The sequence below is a fragment of the Oxyura jamaicensis genome, chromosome 3 (genome assembly GCF_011077185.1).
Source record: "Oxyura jamaicensis isolate SHBP4307 breed ruddy duck chromosome 3, BPBGC_Ojam_1.0, whole genome shotgun sequence".
In the NCBI taxonomy this organism is placed as follows: Eukaryota; Metazoa; Chordata; class Aves; order Anseriformes; family Anatidae; genus Oxyura; species Oxyura jamaicensis.
In genome coordinates, this window is record NC_048895.1 from 99,348,320 (window position 1) to 99,365,358 (window position 17,039).

General features: G+C 39.9%; 1 protein-coding gene and 1 long non-coding RNA gene across 12 annotated transcripts in view; one reads left to right on the forward strand and one right to left on the reverse strand.

Annotated features, from left to right (window-relative positions):
* The window catches only part of LOC118164448, a 31,219-nt gene extending 21,425 nt beyond the window's left edge, over positions 1–9,794 (forward strand). The window contains exon 4 of the long non-coding RNA XR_004749506.1: positions 9,357–9,794. This is a non-coding gene — a long non-coding RNA (uncharacterized LOC118164448). The remainder of the gene's footprint in view (positions 1–9,356) is intronic.
* The window catches only part of MYT1L (myelin transcription factor 1 like), a 327,925-nt gene that overhangs the window by 162,538 nt on the left and 148,348 nt on the right, over positions 1–17,039 (reverse strand). The gene's annotated exons all lie outside the window — the stretch shown is intronic.

Genomic DNA, 17,039 nt, shown 5'->3' on the forward strand with positions numbered 1-17,039 from the left:
ATTATTTTTACTTTATTTTAAAAAAAAATCAATAATATAGTATTAAAATACTAGTTCTCTAAAATATTTTTCAAATGTAGACCTTAGGGCACTTTAAAATGGAGATAGGCATCATGGTGCCCACTTCATAGTTGGAGAAATGAATCATAAAGAGACAGAATTGATAACCAAAAGGTACTTAGCATGCTAGATCTAACACTAGGAACAGAGCTGGTATTTTTGCTTCCCAATGCACTTTTTAGGCAGCACTCCCTTTTAGGCAGCTCTTTTAAAAATCATAGTAGTTGGTTAACTGTCTCATAGCAGAATGTTGGCCTTTATTTTATGGAAGTGGACTCTTTGCATGTATTGTTTACCTTAAGAAATCATACTTCTCCCCGTCCCTGAGCTTATGGAACAGTAAAGTCTATGTCTTGTACTTTCTTATAATGCAGTGAAGAGGTCACACTATGAAATCATGCTATGAAATCACACTGAAAGAGTCTGATGTGAGAGTACAGGCATTTCAGGTAGAATCACCCTGTAATTCAATATAACTGAATGTAATTAATGCTAGATTAAAACAGAATTTCCATGGAGTCTTACACACTGTTTCAAAATCAAGAAGAAAAAAGCCCATGACAATATCCTACTGAACACAGGAGAGTCACTAGAAAGTACATTTTGTTTTAATAAAATGCTTACAATTAAAATTAATATGTTATGCAGGAAAGACATCTTATTGGACTACAACATATTGGATTACACCCTTCCTCTGGGTGTCTGACCATGCCTTATTGGATAGCATCTAAAATGGAATTTACTAATGGTTGATTCCACCTTCAAAAGAAAAAAAAAAGATTGATGAAGAAAGGATTCATGGCTACATGTATGAAATACAGAATATCCAGAGCTGAATATAAGGAAAAATGTTTTTATTTTACTTATTTTATACACATTGCTAGAACAGGTCATTGGTCCATCTAGGATAGTACTGTTCTATGGCAAACATCTGATGTTTCAGAGGAAGGGACTACCTTGACCCTAACTCTCCTAAGTGTGAAGACATTTTTACTGGCTACACTTAATGATGGTTAAACTGCAGCAGAGCTTAAAACTCCAACAATTTCTAATCTTGGCTGTGTGCCTGATAATGCAATGATTATCCAAACAAGATTTATTTATTTATTTTAATTCTAAACTATATAACTTAACAGTGTAACAATAAAATAAGGGATTCAAAATTCACTTGTCTTCACATGCACTTCTCCTCTTGTGTAACTTATTATTTAACTTCTGTGGCATGCTATTTTATGTAAAGTAACAATAAAATAGTTTTATCACACAGTTAAATTAATCAGTTTTAAAGGGTAACTAAATATAAACAATACACTAGCAGAATACCTATATCAACTCCTGTAAACTGTAAAGAGTTGCAATCATATGGTATCACTGACATTTTATGTTCTAATAAGCCTTCCTTGCAAACATGGCATGCCTAGGCTCTTTCAAAGGCCATTCTTTTATTGGTTTAAAAAGAAGAAAGGTGTTAATTCAGACACAGACTTTCTTTCTTTCAAGGCATTGGTCAGCAGATGGTAGAAAAAGCATTTCAGATCCTCAAAAGGACCTGATGTTCTTGTTTTCTCTCTATTTTAGGATGCCAGTCCTGTTATCACTGAACAGAATGACACTTGCAGCAGGTACAGCTGACACATGGAAATATGTTGGATCAGTCTCACTAATAGCATATATGCATTTGCTAAAGAAATCAAACAAATAAGGACCATTTGGACAGGCAGGTTCAGAACCTTACTCACAGTCAATTTTCTGTGTGAACATTTGCAAGGAAAGACACCAGATGGCTTAGGCATGTATTTCACTGACATGTACATAAATGTGCATGGGTATGTATGAAGTAGGAAGAGTTGTGACCAAATTAGGGCACTAGATTGCATATGTATAGGACCAGGCAGTGACACAGGAGAGGAACCCTGAAAGACAGCGAGAAAGGTTACTAGTGCTGAAAAAAAAAAAGATATTATATACTACCATTTCTTCCAGACATCCAACCTCCCCACACACATATACTGAGTTGAGGATTTATGTGAGAAGCTCACTTTAACACCATGAAAGTTATGTGTTAAAATCCTCCATACACTGATTGGAAGACTGATTTCATCGATCTCAGGTGCTGATATTAAAATTTCTGGTGGGTGTTTCATAACTGATGTATTGCTTCACCAGGATTCACTTTGCCTGCCCAGCCAAAGCAGAAGTGCTATAGCAGCAGTCACCAGCACAGAAGGCTGCTTAGAAAGAAAAGTGACAGTCTCAGGATTGAGAAATGAGCAGCATCCATGCATGGATGTATTGGTAGGAAGGCAGTTGGGGGAGAAGAAAAGAGCACTTAGTGATCTATCAGTCAGTAAAAAGTCATCCTAAAATATGCATTTATACTGACAGACATATCCAAGTCTTCCTCCCACAAGAAACCTAAGGTCTCTGAATCCACCAGTCTTAACAGAGTTAAGATCTCCTTTGTATATATATATATGTTATTTTTGAGAATGGCAATAGGATATCTGTTAAAAAGAATACTTTACTGAGTAAGGTCATCTATGAGCACACCTGCTTGGTATTAAATATCACCTGCATATGAAAATAGCCAAGAATAGGTGTTCTGCACTTGAAAGAGGTTTTGTTTGTTTGTTGCTGTTTGATCTGATCCTGTGTAAAAGGAGACTAAGTTAAATTCTAACAAACAAACAAACAAACAAACAACAACAACAACAACAAAAAAAAACGCGCACAATGTGGAGAAAGACTAGCCATGACACTGGCTGTGGAGCTTTGTCTAACTTACTTCACAAATATGGAAAATCTCTAAACTGACTTGGTTGTTTTTAGTGTTAGTTATTGGAAGATATTTAAAGTAAAATCACAGTACTTTTATACTTCATCTTCTGTTCTCATTTCATTAGCTTAGGGTTATACTTCTCTGTTAGTTCTGTATGGCAAAAAATTTGTCTGTCTCTTGAATTCATTGTTGTGCCTTTTTTGAAATGGCCTGTCTTGTCCTTTTGATCCATGGCCTGTTAGTTCAGTTTGACTATGCATTGGGAAGTCTCTGATAACATCAAGCCTTTTATATATCCATGTCCTTTAACTTCACCTACACTGTATGCTAGTTCCATTCAGAAATAGAATCATAGAATCATAGAATATCCTGAGTTGGCAGGGACCCTTAAGGATCATCAAGTCCAACTGCTAGCACTGCACAGGTATACCCAAAAGTTTAGACCATGGGACTAAGTGCACAGTCCAATCTTTTCTTAAATTCAGACAGGCTCAGTGCAGTGACTACTTCCCTGGGGAGCCTGTTCCAGTGTGTAACCACCCTCTTGGTGAAGAACCTCCTCCTGATGTCTAGTCTAAACTTCCCCTGCCTCAGCTTAAGCCTGCTCCTGCGGGTCCTATCATTGGTGTTTATGGAGAATAGGTCACCTGCCTCTCCACTCCCCCTCGCGAGGAAGCTGTAGACCGTGATGAGGTCTCCCCTCAGCCTCCTCTTCTCCAGGCTGAACAGTCCCAATGACCTCAGCTGCTCCTCATATGTCATCCCCCCTAGGCCCTTCACCATCTTTATCATCCTCCTCTGGACACTCTCCAACAGTTTAATGTCCTTTTTGTACTGTGGTGCCCAGAACTGCACACAGTACTCAAGGTGAGGCTGCACCAGCGCAGAGTAAAGCGGGAAGATCACTTCCCTTGACCGACTAGCAATGCCATGCTTTGAATGATGCTACACATTCAGTGATCAGGAACTTCTACTGAAAAATCTGGTCCAAGAATGTAAAATTTAATGTAACTCAATTTGCTCAGCCAGCTACAAAGGTAGAGTTCATAAGCAGGAGATGCAAGAAAAAAATTATCTAATGTGATCAGTGAATCCTCTAGCATCAACACAGACAATTTAACTTGTTAGATGGTACTAGTTCCAGACTTCAGAAAATTTGTCTCATAAAATTAAGTCCATATGTAACAAGTCAATTTTAACAAGTTAAACATCACTGCAATCAAAGGCTGTGGTATTATTAAAAATAACTAAGCAATGGAAAAATGGGGTCAGATGAGGAAAGTCCAATTGCCGTCAGCCAGACGTATCTGTCAGAGTATCTGACTTGCCAAGGAGAGGTTTTAAGAGAACTAGTTCTATTCTTTCCTTTTGCTGTTTCTTTTTTTCCCCCACTAGGATTATCAGTTTTCAAGTGTATTGACTGTCCCCTTGTACTTGTCTTCTGTGGAAGGTATAAAGAAGACTACCCAAAAGACTATTAATTAATATTTTATGTTTTAATGTAATGACTTAAATTTTTTCTAAAGCCCAGCTACAAACATTTTTGAATTCAGGAAAAGGAGGAAGTAGAATCACTACCTATGCACAAATAAGAACTATACCCAACTTTTCTAGGCTTTTTTTAAATGATTTGTTTTTCTTTTTTATTATTTTTTTTTATTTGACAGGAGGAGTGGCTTATTTACCAGAGGGTTGGGCTGCCACCCAGAGGGTCTTCAACAGGCTGGAGAATTAGGCACACAGAAACCTCATGAAGTTCAACAAGGAGAAGTGCAAAGTCCTGCATTTGGGGAGAAACATCCCCAGGCACCAGAAGTGTACTGGGTCTGGCTGGGATGTTAACTTTCCCTGCAGCAGCCCAGACTGTGCTGCGCTCTGCACTTGTAGCTAGAACAGCATTGGTATCACACCGGTGTTGTGTCTGCTGCTGAGAAGTGCTGGCACAGCAGCAGGACTCTCTCTAACCTTCCTAGGGAGTGGGCAAAAAAGTGTGAGAGAAACATCACCAGGGCAGCTGACCTAAACCAACCAAAGGGATATTCCATACCATATGATGTCACACTCAGCAATAAAAGATGGAAAAAGGAAGAAGAGGGGAAGGGTGGGCTCTCGTTGTGAGAACGTCTGTCCTCCTCCCAAACACCGGCTACATGCGTTGAGGCCCTGCTTCAAGGAAGTGGTCAAGTATCGCTCATTTGTGGGAAGTAGAGAGTAATTTCTTTCCTCTGCACGTCCACATAGCCTTTACTTGTTTTGTTTAGTTATTCCATTTCCCCCTCCCTCTTCCCCTTTCCCTTATTTTCCCTTTAGTTGAATTGTTTAATTAATAATAATATTTCCTTAATAATATTTTTTCTCTTTAATTAAATTATCTTTATCTCAACCTGTGAGTTGTTCTTTCTTTTACTTCTTCCCCTCCTCATCTGAGGAGGGGGAGTGGGAGAGCAGTTGTGGTGTTCAGCTGCCTAGCACGGTAAAACCACCACAAGGAGATGCTAGGGGACACCCAACTGGAAAGTGGCTTTTCAGAAAAGGACCTGGGAATCTTGGTGGGCACAAACTTGAACATGAGCCAGCAATGTGGCCTTGCTGTTAACAAGGCTAATGGAATTCTTGCCTGCCTTAGGCAAATTGTTGCCAGCAGGTCAAGAGAGGGGAGGGATCCTTGGCAAGCTCTGATGTCACAGATTGAGCATATGCATAAATCCCACCCGTCAAACATGAAGCTGCTAGATCAGCAGCCACAGAGAACAAAGTCCTCAGCTAGTAAAAGCTTAGATACAAAGAAAACAGATGATACTGAGTAGACTTTTCTGGTTAGGTGTGAAAACAGTCCTTTCTGTCTTTAATACCCATTTCATTGTTTTCTGTTAATAGTAACTGTCCTCACAGAATTAGGGCTGAAAACTGCGTTTTAAAGTTAGGAACTACAGATTAGCATAGTATGGACTGCTACTCCTGACAAAACTATATAATCCCAGGGATTGAAAAATCCTTATTTGATAAACATTTCAGCAACTCTCTTGAATATGTAATTTAAAATTACTTTATGGTATCTTGCACAGTATCTGAGAAAAAGAAAATAAAATATATACAGATACTTTGATGGTTTGACTCAATGTTCTGTACCCTGTAGTTTTTATAAAGGTAAGTTTGAGATAGCTGGAACAAATGTTGTGTCCCAGTGAATGTTGTCCTAACTGGCCTGTCACAGCTGTACTGTTGCACTCCTGTAAGCCCCAGTGTGGAAAGAGGTCAGATCATAGTGAGACAGATTGAAGTAACAATTGCATCAATTTCATCCAGCCTATTTAGCCATAATGAAAAGGCAAACATTACTTGCTGCCAAGTTCATCTGTCTTGCCGAGGTGTATAATTGCTGTCTGGAGTTTCTGACTATGAACCAAGGATAGATGTTCCTTCTGTGTACTTTGTAAGTACCCAGCAGAGCTGTAAAGTGTCCAATCTGAAGCACAGCTGGGAGCATGCTTTCTCCACCCTATCCCACTGAGGAAGGGTTTGTAGTGGTCTCATTACTGCCAGGTCTAAGATAAGGATAGCATCACATAATTAGTATAAGCAGTGATTACTGAATACTCTGAATGAAGGGAACACAAAATGGAAGGCTCCTTATGCTGTGTGATACAGATAGCTTCCAATATGGTTTTGAAATGATCCAACTGTTAATGGATCCCACTGAAACACAAGTTCACTCTGTTTCATCATCTCAGAAGCAATCAAGTCTTTTAAATGGCAAACCATGTACAGTACAATAAAACTTTATCTTCCAAACAAATACAGGTATAAAACAGAGGATCAGGTACTAAAAAAAGACTTATGCTTGATATGTTGTCCTCAGAACAAGAGATCACTTATCTGCTTGAAAGATTCTGTGAACTGCTTCCAAAAATTCTAGATCCATAGAAACAACTAGATTCTTCTTTCTTAGAATTTACAGTAATTTTTCCAACCAGCATTTCAGACACACTTTATTCAAAATTCAATATTTTTTATGACAAAATACAGCTAGGTCATATACATCAGTATATGTATTATCATCAGTAGTGTCCCACCTTGTACTGGGTCTGTCTGGGATGTTAACTTTCCCTGCAGCAGCCCAGACTGTGCTGCGCTCTGCACTTGTAACTAGAACAGCAGTGGTATCACACCGGTGTTGTGTCTGCTGCTGAGAAGTGCTGGCACAGCAGCAGGACTCTCTCTGACCCTCCTAGGGGGTGGGCAAAAAAGTGTGAGAGAAACATCACCAGGGCAGCTGACCTAACCAACCAAAGGGATATTCCATACCATATGATGTCACACTCAGCAATAAAAGATGGAAAAAGGAAGAAGAGGGGAAGGGTGGACTCTCGTTGTGAGTCTCCTCCCGAACACCAGCTACATGCGTTGAGGCCCTGCTTCAAGGACATGGTCAAGCATCGCTCATTTGTGGGAAGCAGAGAGTAATTTCTTTCCTCTGCACGTCCACATAGCCTTTACTTGTTTTGTTTTGTTACTCCCTTTCCCCCTCCCTCTTCCCCTTTCCCTTTTTTCCCTTTATTTTAATTGTTTAATTAATAATAATATTTCCTTAATAATATATACATATATATATATATATATATATATATTCTCTTTAATTAAATTATCCTTATCTCAACCCGTGAGTTGTTCTTTCCTTTACTTCTTCCCCTCCTCATCTGAGGAGGGGGAGTGAGAGAGCGGTCGTGGTGTTCAGCTGCCTAGCAAGGTAAAACCACCACACACCTACATCGAGAGACTCCTAGAATGGTTTGAGTAGGGAAGGACCTTAAAATTATCTAATTCAAACCTCCCTGAAATGGGCAGGGACACCTCCCATCAGACCAGGCTGCTCAAAGCCCCATCCAATACTTCCAGTGATGAGGCATCCACACCTTCTCTGGGAAACCTGTTCCAGTGCCTAACCACCCTCAGAGTAAAGAATGTCTTCTGAATATCTAATTTATATCTACTCTCTTTTAATGTAAAGCCATTCCCCCTTGTCCTATCACCACACTCCCTGATAAAGGAGCACTGCTCCTTTTAGTAGCATCATTGCTACTACTTGAATACTTGATGTATATTCTTCTGCATAAATTAATCTCACAGAGGCACTTTTTTATAGTCTTTCACAAGTCTCACCAGATTAACAGCTGTGTCTTCCCTGCTCAGTTAGACCTGCTAAGTAGATTCAGTCTTACTGTATTCAATACCATGTTTTATTTTCTATGTTTGCATTTAAAAACATCACGTCTTCTTTGAGGTGAAGGAAATATGCTCAGGAAAATACCCATGATAGAACTGAATGAATCAGTGCTTGTATCTCTCCTTGTGCCATAAATGGAAAAAATAAATAAATAAACAAATAAATTACATTCATTACATTTTGAGGTATTTTTAATTTATATATTAATGCTTATCTATCACTGCATATGTTTACATATATTTATTATTTTTTTCATTCATTATATATTTTAACACAATTTATGAAACCAATATGTATCTGAATGGATTCTTCAAAGTCTACACATTGTTTATATATAAGTAAGGTACAAAAATATACATCTTTGTATATATATGCCATAAGATACAGTGCATTATGTAACCAGAGATAACTATTACAAAATAACTACCATATTAAAACAAGTTCTTATACAGGGTAGCCAGGGTCTACCAATTCCAGAACTTATTTTCTGAAGTGACCAGAAAGAGACTTGTGACTCTCAGATCACGTTAAATACAGGTTAGGAACATGTACAGTGGTTTAAGAATGTAAAGCTATTTTGTTTCTCTTGCTGTCATTCTTGACTATTATGTAAATACCATTCTTCACAGAATCACAGAACTGTTGAGGCTGAAAGGGACCTCTGGAGGCATCTGGTCCAAGCCCCTGCTCAAGCAAGGCCACCCAGAGCAGGTTTCCCAGGACCATGTCTAGGTGGCTTTTGAAGATCTCCAAAGAGACTCCACAGCCTCTCTGGGCAGCCTGTGCCAGTGCTCCATCATCCACACAGTAAAATATTTCCTCATGTTTAGACAGAACCTCTTTTACTTCCTTTACTTTTGAATGCAGAGTCCTTCTGGCTGATATTTACAGTCTTTGATCTTATATGCATTCCTTACAAATACTGCTTGCAAATTCCTTGTAGGCTTTAGTATTAACTTCTCCCATAAACTAATATTAAGCATGTTGAGAGCTGGTTTCTCCAAATTTTGACTCCTCTTATCATCGCTATCCCCGGCAGGGATAGCAGGCAGGAAGCCTCCGCGGCGCCAGGGGACCTGCCGGATTTCACCGGTACGGGTCCGCCATGATGCCCGGGATACCAAAGGGGATCGCCGCCAGGGATCCGCCGAAAGTCCGCCGGGAGTCGCAGTGTGGGGTACTGGCAACAGAAACACTACCCCTCTCACCATTAAAATAACTAAGTTAGGAGTTGACTGTGCCACTGATATCTTCCAACTTTGTGCACAGATTTTTTTTCTTTATCAATACAAGTCCTCTTTACTATATGAACATACTCCTACAGATATGATTGTATAATCTTCTTCATTATGAACAGCTTTCCATCATCTATCAGTAGTCATGATCATTCGGAGATATCCCGGATGACTGGAGACTTGCTAATGTGACACCCATCTATAGGAAGGATTGAAAAGAGGACCCGGGGAACTACAGGCCTGTCAGCCCTACCTTGGTGCCAGGAAAGGTGATAGAACAGGTCATCTTGAATGCAATCACACAGCATGTGCAGGACAACTTGGGGATCAGGCCCAGTCAGCATGGGTTCATGTACAGCAAGTCCTTTCTGACCAACTTCATCTCCTTCTATGACTGGGTGACATGCCTAGTAGATGAGGGAAAAGCTATTGATGTAGTCTACCTAGACTTCAGCAAAGCCTTTGACACGGTCTCCCACAGCATTCTTCTGGCAGCCCATGGCTTGGACAAGTACACTCTTTGCTGGGTGAAAAACTGGCTGAACAGTCAGGCCCAGAGAGTGGTGGTGAACAGAGTGAAATCCAGCTGGTGACCGGTCACCAGTGGTGTTCCCCAGGGTTTGGTGTTGGGACCCATCCTCTTTAATACCTTTGTTGATGATTTGGATGGTGGAATTGAGTGCACCCTTAGTAAGTTTGCAGATGACACCAATTTGGGGGGAAGTGTCATTCTGTTTGAGGGTAGGAAGGCCCTGCAAAGGGACCTGGACAGGTTGGATTGATGGGCAGAGGCCAATGGGATGAGGTTTATCAAGGCTAAGGTGGGTCCTGCACTTTGGTCACAACAACCCCATGCAATGCTACGGGCTTGGGGGTGAGTGTCTGGAAACCTGTGCAGAGGAAAAGGATCTGGGGGTGTTAGTCGATGCTCGCTGGCACATGAGCCATCAGTGTGTCCAGGTGGTCAAGAAGGCCAGTGGCATCCTGACTTGTATCAGGAATAGTGTAACCAGCAGGACCAGGGAGGTGATCATTCCCCTGTACTCAGCTCTGGTGAGGCCACACCTTGAGTACTGTGTTCAGCTTTGGGCCCCTCACTACAAGAAGAACATCGAGGCCCTGGAGCATGTCCAGAGAGGGGCTATGAAGCTGGCGAAGGGCTATGAACACAAGGCCTATAGAACACAAGTCCTATGAGGGGCAGCTAAATGAACTAGGAGAAGTTATAGTTCATTTAGTTGCTCCTCTTCTCCTATGGTCTGGAGAAGAGGAGTCTCAGAGGAGACCTCATTGTTCTCTACAACTACCTGAAAGGAAGTTGTGGGGAGCTGTGTGTCGGCCTCTTCTGACAGATAGCTAGTAATAGGAAAAGAGGGATTGACCTCAAGTTGTGCAGGGGAGGTTAATTCGGTAATTAGGAGGAATTTCTTCTGAGAAAGAGTGGCTAGGCATGGGAATAGGTTGCCCAGGGAGGTGGTGGAGTCATTGTCCCTGGGGGTATTTAAGGAAAGGTTGGATGTGGTACTTAGGGGCATGGTTTAGTGGGCAATAATGGTAGTAGATGTATGGTTGGACCAGATGATCTTGGAGGTCTTTTCCAACCTTAATGATTTTATGATGATATGATTCTTTGCCTGGGTACAGTGAAATCTGTTGTACATAAGGCTATTCTCTCACTTCTTTTGGCAATTCTATTTCGACAAAGAATAATACATCTTGTATACATCTGCTCTATTTATCAGTCCTTTTTAGTCCTTTTTTTTTTTTCATTTATTGTATGATTTAGATCTATTTTATTAAACACACACAAAACAAACAAACAAACAAACAAACAAACAAAAAACAGCACACCCAGCGCTGTTTGCTTGCCTCTATTCGCTTAATAAATTACAAACTTTAATTAGAATCCTATTTGGGACTCTGTCATTTATCACACTTACAGTTTTTGGTTTCTGCCATGTGAAACTTCCTATATTCATCAGAAGTCTCCTCTGTTCTTTTCTCATTCTTTCTCTAATTCACTTGTATTTACCCTTTAATGGGGTTCTTCACAGAGAGGGTGGTTGCACACTGGAACAGGCTCCCCAGGGAAGTGGTCACTGCACCGAGCCTGTCTGAATTTAAGAAGAGATTGGACTGTGCACTTAGTCACATGGTCTGAACTTTTGGGTAGACCTGTGCGGTGTCAAGAGTTGGACTTGATGATCCTTAAGGGTCCCTTCCAACTCAGGATATTCTATGATTCTATGATTCTATGACAGATCAATGCCTTTGTTTTATTGATACCCTTGACAGGTGTTTTTGATATACATGTCCTTCAACCATAGTAACTTGGAATCATGTTCCACTTTAATTCAGATAAATGATTTTTTTCCAGATTTTTTTTTTTTTTTTTTTTTTTTTTTCTACTCTGAAACATCTCTACTGCTTATTTAGGCCTTCTTCTTTACACATCATCTTCTGGACAGCACTTTGAGATTTTGAGATTTTGACTGAATCTGTTCAGAGAGAACTATGAGACTGCAATTAAATTGTTTTATTTTACACTTTTAAACTCAGGTTTTAGGAATGTTTTTGTTCTTTTCTCTCCATAGTCCATGACATATTCCATATCAACAGGTTCCTTCTGAGATATTCCAGGATTTTATCCTGCCACCTGATCTTCTCAGAGAAATTCTTTCCTGACACTTAACAAATGAGTTATCAGTTATCTACTGTGCCAGCCTCGTATTCATTCTTCTGAACATCAGAATTTAGTATGCTATGTTTCAGTACGTAACAATGCAACTAATGTACTAGTAACTATGAAATGCACCCTAACCTTCAAAAGAAATTACAACATATCTCATACGGTAGAGGAGAGGGTTTCTGGGAGAGCAAGTCAGATAAAAAAAAAAAAAAAAAAAAAAAAAAAAAAAAAGAAGCTTAAGGAACCACAGGTGCTAAAATCAGCAGGGACTCTCAGGTTGTCTAGAAGTATGACCTCAATCAATATTTCACAGGAAGATACATAGAAGAACCTCAAAAACAAATGACAGTGATCTTCATAACATTTACCATTTCTCTGAATATCAATTTTTTTTACTTTGTTTTAGGTTCAGTAAACCAAAACACACTAATAATATTTGTCATCTAGATCCACAGCTTTGGTGCATCATAGGATGACCATAACTGCAAGGCACAATGGAATTGTCCTTCTAGCCAAAGACACTGTTCCCTGGAGGAAAATGTATCATGAAATTCCTGAACTCTGACTTCTCTAAGAGACAATGGTGGTGCACATAGACACTATGTAGTACTGTACTGCATACAAAACAGAACAAACATAGAGAACAAAAAGCCTTAAGAAGTAAATATTCTTTTAAATGAAAAATAGTATAGCACTGGTTTTTCCTTTGACAGAAATTTATTTTACTTTTTTTTTTTTTTTTTTTTTTTCTGACAGTTTTATTTATCAACAAATTCTACTCAAGCTTGAACCATTCTGACCACTGCTATAATGTCCAAGAAATGCACAGGATGTTAACATCAATTTTCAGTGGAGTTAATTAGAATGGAGAAGCCTCATAACTACCTGCCTATTCTATACAGTGATATTTGAATATGACATATCAGAGATGTGTATTTGAATACATGTCTGAACCTCACTATGAGAAAAGCAGATATGAGAACAGAGGCAGATGACTCTCAGGAAGAATTGCAAAGAACCTAGTTATATTCATACCCCTGGTGGACGTTGAAGACAAAAAAAAAAAAAGTATTTAAAAAGTATTTTAAATACGGAAACTCAAGTTAAAACAGCTTGAAGCTAATAGACTTTCTCCAAGTACTAGCATATTACAGGAGCTGATTTAAACTCACTGAGAATAAGTTGGTCTCATCGTTAAGATTTTTCAAGGGAATAAATTGGTATTTTTACCATCTTTTAATAGTCATTTCTAATTTGAAAATAAATGCCAAAAATTTCTGCCAGTTAAGCTTCCCACATCTCTCATTTCCCTGAACCTGTAGATGAGGGCTGAGGGAGCAAAGTCCCGCCCACGATAAGTAAAGATCAGTTTCGAGACCATCTGATGAAACTGAACAACCACAAGTCTATGGGGCCTGACGACACGGATCCCAGAGTCCCAAGGGAACTGGCTGATGCAGTTGTCAGGCCTCCCTCCATCATATTTGAAAAGTCCTGGCAGTGAGGTGAAGTCCCTGGTGACTGTAAAAAGTGAAACATAACTTCCATTTGAAAAAAGGTTAGAAAGGAGGACCTGGGGAACTACAGAGTGGTGAGACTTACCTTTCTGCCTGGGAAGATTGTGGAACAGATCCTTTTGGAAGCTATGTCAAGGCAGATGCATGACAAGAAGGTCATTGGAGACAAACACTGTGGCTTCACCAAAGATAAATCATGTCTGACCAATCTGTTGGTCTTCTATGATGGAGTGACTGTATTAGTCAACAAGGAAAGATTGACTGATGTCATATACCTGGACTTCTGCAAGGCCTTTGACACAGTCCTACATGACATCCTGATCTCCAAATTGGAGACATATGGATTTGAAGGGTGGACCTTTCACTGGATAAGGAATTGGCTTGAAGGTCGCACCCATTGAGTAGTGGTCAATGGCTCTATATCCAGGTGGAAGCAGGCGATGAGTAGCGTCCCTCTGGGTTCTGTCCTGGGACCAGTACTGTATTAAATATTTATCAACAACATGGACAATGGGATTGATTGCACCCTCAGCAAAGTTACAGACAACACCAAGCTGTGTTGTGCAGTCAATACAACAGAAGGAAGGGATGCCATCCAAAGGGACCTGGACAAGCTTGAGAACTGTGCCTATGTGAACCTCATGAGGTTCAGCAAGTCTAAGTGTAAGATGCTGCACCTGGGTTGGGGCAATAACAGACAGGAGCATGGACTGGGAGAACTCATTGAGAGGGGCCCTGAAGAGAAGGACTTGGGGGTTCTGCTGGACAAAAAGCTTGTCATGAATCAGCAGTGCCCACTTGCACTTGCAGAAGGCCAGCTGCATCCTGGGCTGCATTAAAAGAGAAAAGGCCAGCAGGTTGAGGGAGGTGATTGCCCTCTGCTCTGCCCCTGTGAAGCCCCACCTGGAGTGCTGCATCCAGGTCTGGGGCCCTCAGCACAGGAAGGATGTGGGGCTCCAGAGGAGGGCCACAAAGATGATAAGAGGGCTGGAGCACTTCTCCTATGAAGAAAGGCTGAGAGAGCTGGGGCTGTTCAGCATGCAGAAGGGAAGGCTGTGGGGAGACCTCATTGCAGCCTTTCAATACTTAAAGACGGCTTATAAAAAGATGGAGAGCAAGGAGAGAAGGCTCTGGGGAGACCTCATTGCAGCCTTTCAATGCTTAAAGATAGCTTATAAAAAAGATGGAGAGCAAGAAGAGAAGTCTCTGGGAGACCTCACTGCAGCCTTTCAATACTTAATGGGAGCTTATAAAAAAGATGGAGAGCAACTTTTTGCTCAGGCAGATGGGACAAGGGGGAATGGTTTTAAACTAGAAGAGGGTAGATTTAAATTAGATATTAGGAAGGAATTATTCACTCAGAGGTTGGTGAGGCACTGGAACAGGTTGCCCAGAGAAGCTGAGGATGCCCCATCCCTGTAGGTGTTCAAGACCAGGGTGGACAAGGCCCTGGACAACCTGACCTAGTGGATGGCATCCCTGTCCATGGCAGTGGGTTTGGAACTAGATGTTCTTTAAGGTCCCTTCCAACCCAAGCCATTCTGTGATTCTGTGATGATTCTTTCACCTCAGAATTCTGAAAAGGTGGTGCCATTCACAGCTAGCTAATGTTCTATTTTGAACTGGGTCTAGCCAGGAGTTCCCAAGATAACTCCTTACATGTAATTCACTAATAATTTCTCTTGGGGGAGGGGTGCTGGTCCTGACTCCTGGCCACTCTTAATTAACATTGACAAATCTTTCCTATTTTTCAATATTTCTGTAGTTATGAAACTTGAAAAAAATTCCTGAACAGTTTAGATTTAATCCTTAAAATTGTCTAAAGATCTTGACACAGACTTTAATGTTTACAGAAATAAATGGGGAATATGACCTGTGGGACCTATAGTATCAACCAGTTCTAGCAGCACAACTGTTGGAATTTTCCCATTTTCTTCTGTCAAGAAAAATTGGATTTTGTGCTGAATGCCAAAGTTAAGAGTACAGGGGGAAATCTGTCTCTGGTCCTACTCATTGTTGTTACACCAAGGATAAATTTTGTCTTTTATGTCAGCAGCACTTATCATTCTTTTTTCATAAGTACACAGATGTGTCATGTATAATAACTTGAAAAGTCAGTGGAGTTAAAAGGACGAAGTTGAGAAACTTAGCCTACAGAATGCCTCTGGTCAATATTCGCTCTAATTTTTTAACAAGCTGAGCAACCAGAGATCCCAAATGAGCATATGATTTTTGTTAGTTAGCCAGAAGAGTAAAAAATTTATACATTTATATATATATATATATATATATATATATATATATAGGTACCATATGAAATCCTTTCAATTCCCTACCTACCTCCACAGGTTATCATGCCCCACATTTCCTCTCCTACCTTTTGTGAGGTGATTTATATATTCCTTGCCAGAGTTTGTGATTTCATTTGCCTATTCAGAAAACCAAGGTTTCCAAGTTGCTGCTACCGGCAGGAAAGAACATCATCATTGCTATTTTTCAACTTCCTACATTCCTTTTTTTCATCATCCCTACTAGCTTCCTATTGCGCTTTACACTGTACACCACTTTTTACCTTCCTTTTTTAACCCCTCCCTTGCATTCTTCAAATTTCTCCAATTAAGTTCTTAATTCCTGTTCAATCCTTTCTTCTCATGCAACATTGTTTCCTTTAAAATACACTTTCTGTTCTTCTAAGTCTCCCATTTCCCTTTCATTTGACTGATCAGCCTATCACCACTATTAAATAAGACTACCGCAGTAACCTTTTTGACATGGAAACTGCTTCACTCTTCATGACTGCTCCATAAATACAAAAAACACTGCATGTTTTTTCTTTAATATGATTGACTTCAAAAAGCAAACTAAATTTGAAATCAGACCAATTCAGTTTATTGTTTGTAAATAAAACTTTTTAAACACAACAATTTACCTTATTATGGAGCAATATTAGGGTGTGTGTTACCAAAAAATGAATGAAGGTTGTTATATTTTCAGTAATCATAATTATTTTGTGACAGTATTAAATTATTGCATAATTGGGGTTAACTATATGCTTTTTTCCTTTTATATATATATATATATAAAGTGACAAAAAATGAATTACATTCACTTTTTAATGGTTGAAATCTCTGTCTCTGATGACACATTCTCAATGCAGTGACAAAAACTAGGGAAAAAATGTCATAAGTTGAATCTGTTATTGTGACCTTAATTGTAATAAGAACCAAAAATAATGATTTTCACAACTATTTGTACAACAATGCAGTGGACTCAGTCCTGTGATTGTCTGCCATTTTACAGAGATGAAATACTCTTTAAGGCTTTGTACTGGGTCTGGCTGGGATGTTAACTTTCCCTGCAGCAGCCCAGACAGTGCTGCGCTCTGCACTTGTAGCTAGAACAGCATTGGTATCACACCGGTGTTGTGTCTGCTGCTGAGAAGTGCTGGCACAGCAGCAGGACTCTCTCTAACCCTCCTAGGGGGTGAGCAAAAAAGTGTGAGAGAAACATCACCAGGGCAGCTGACCTAAACCAA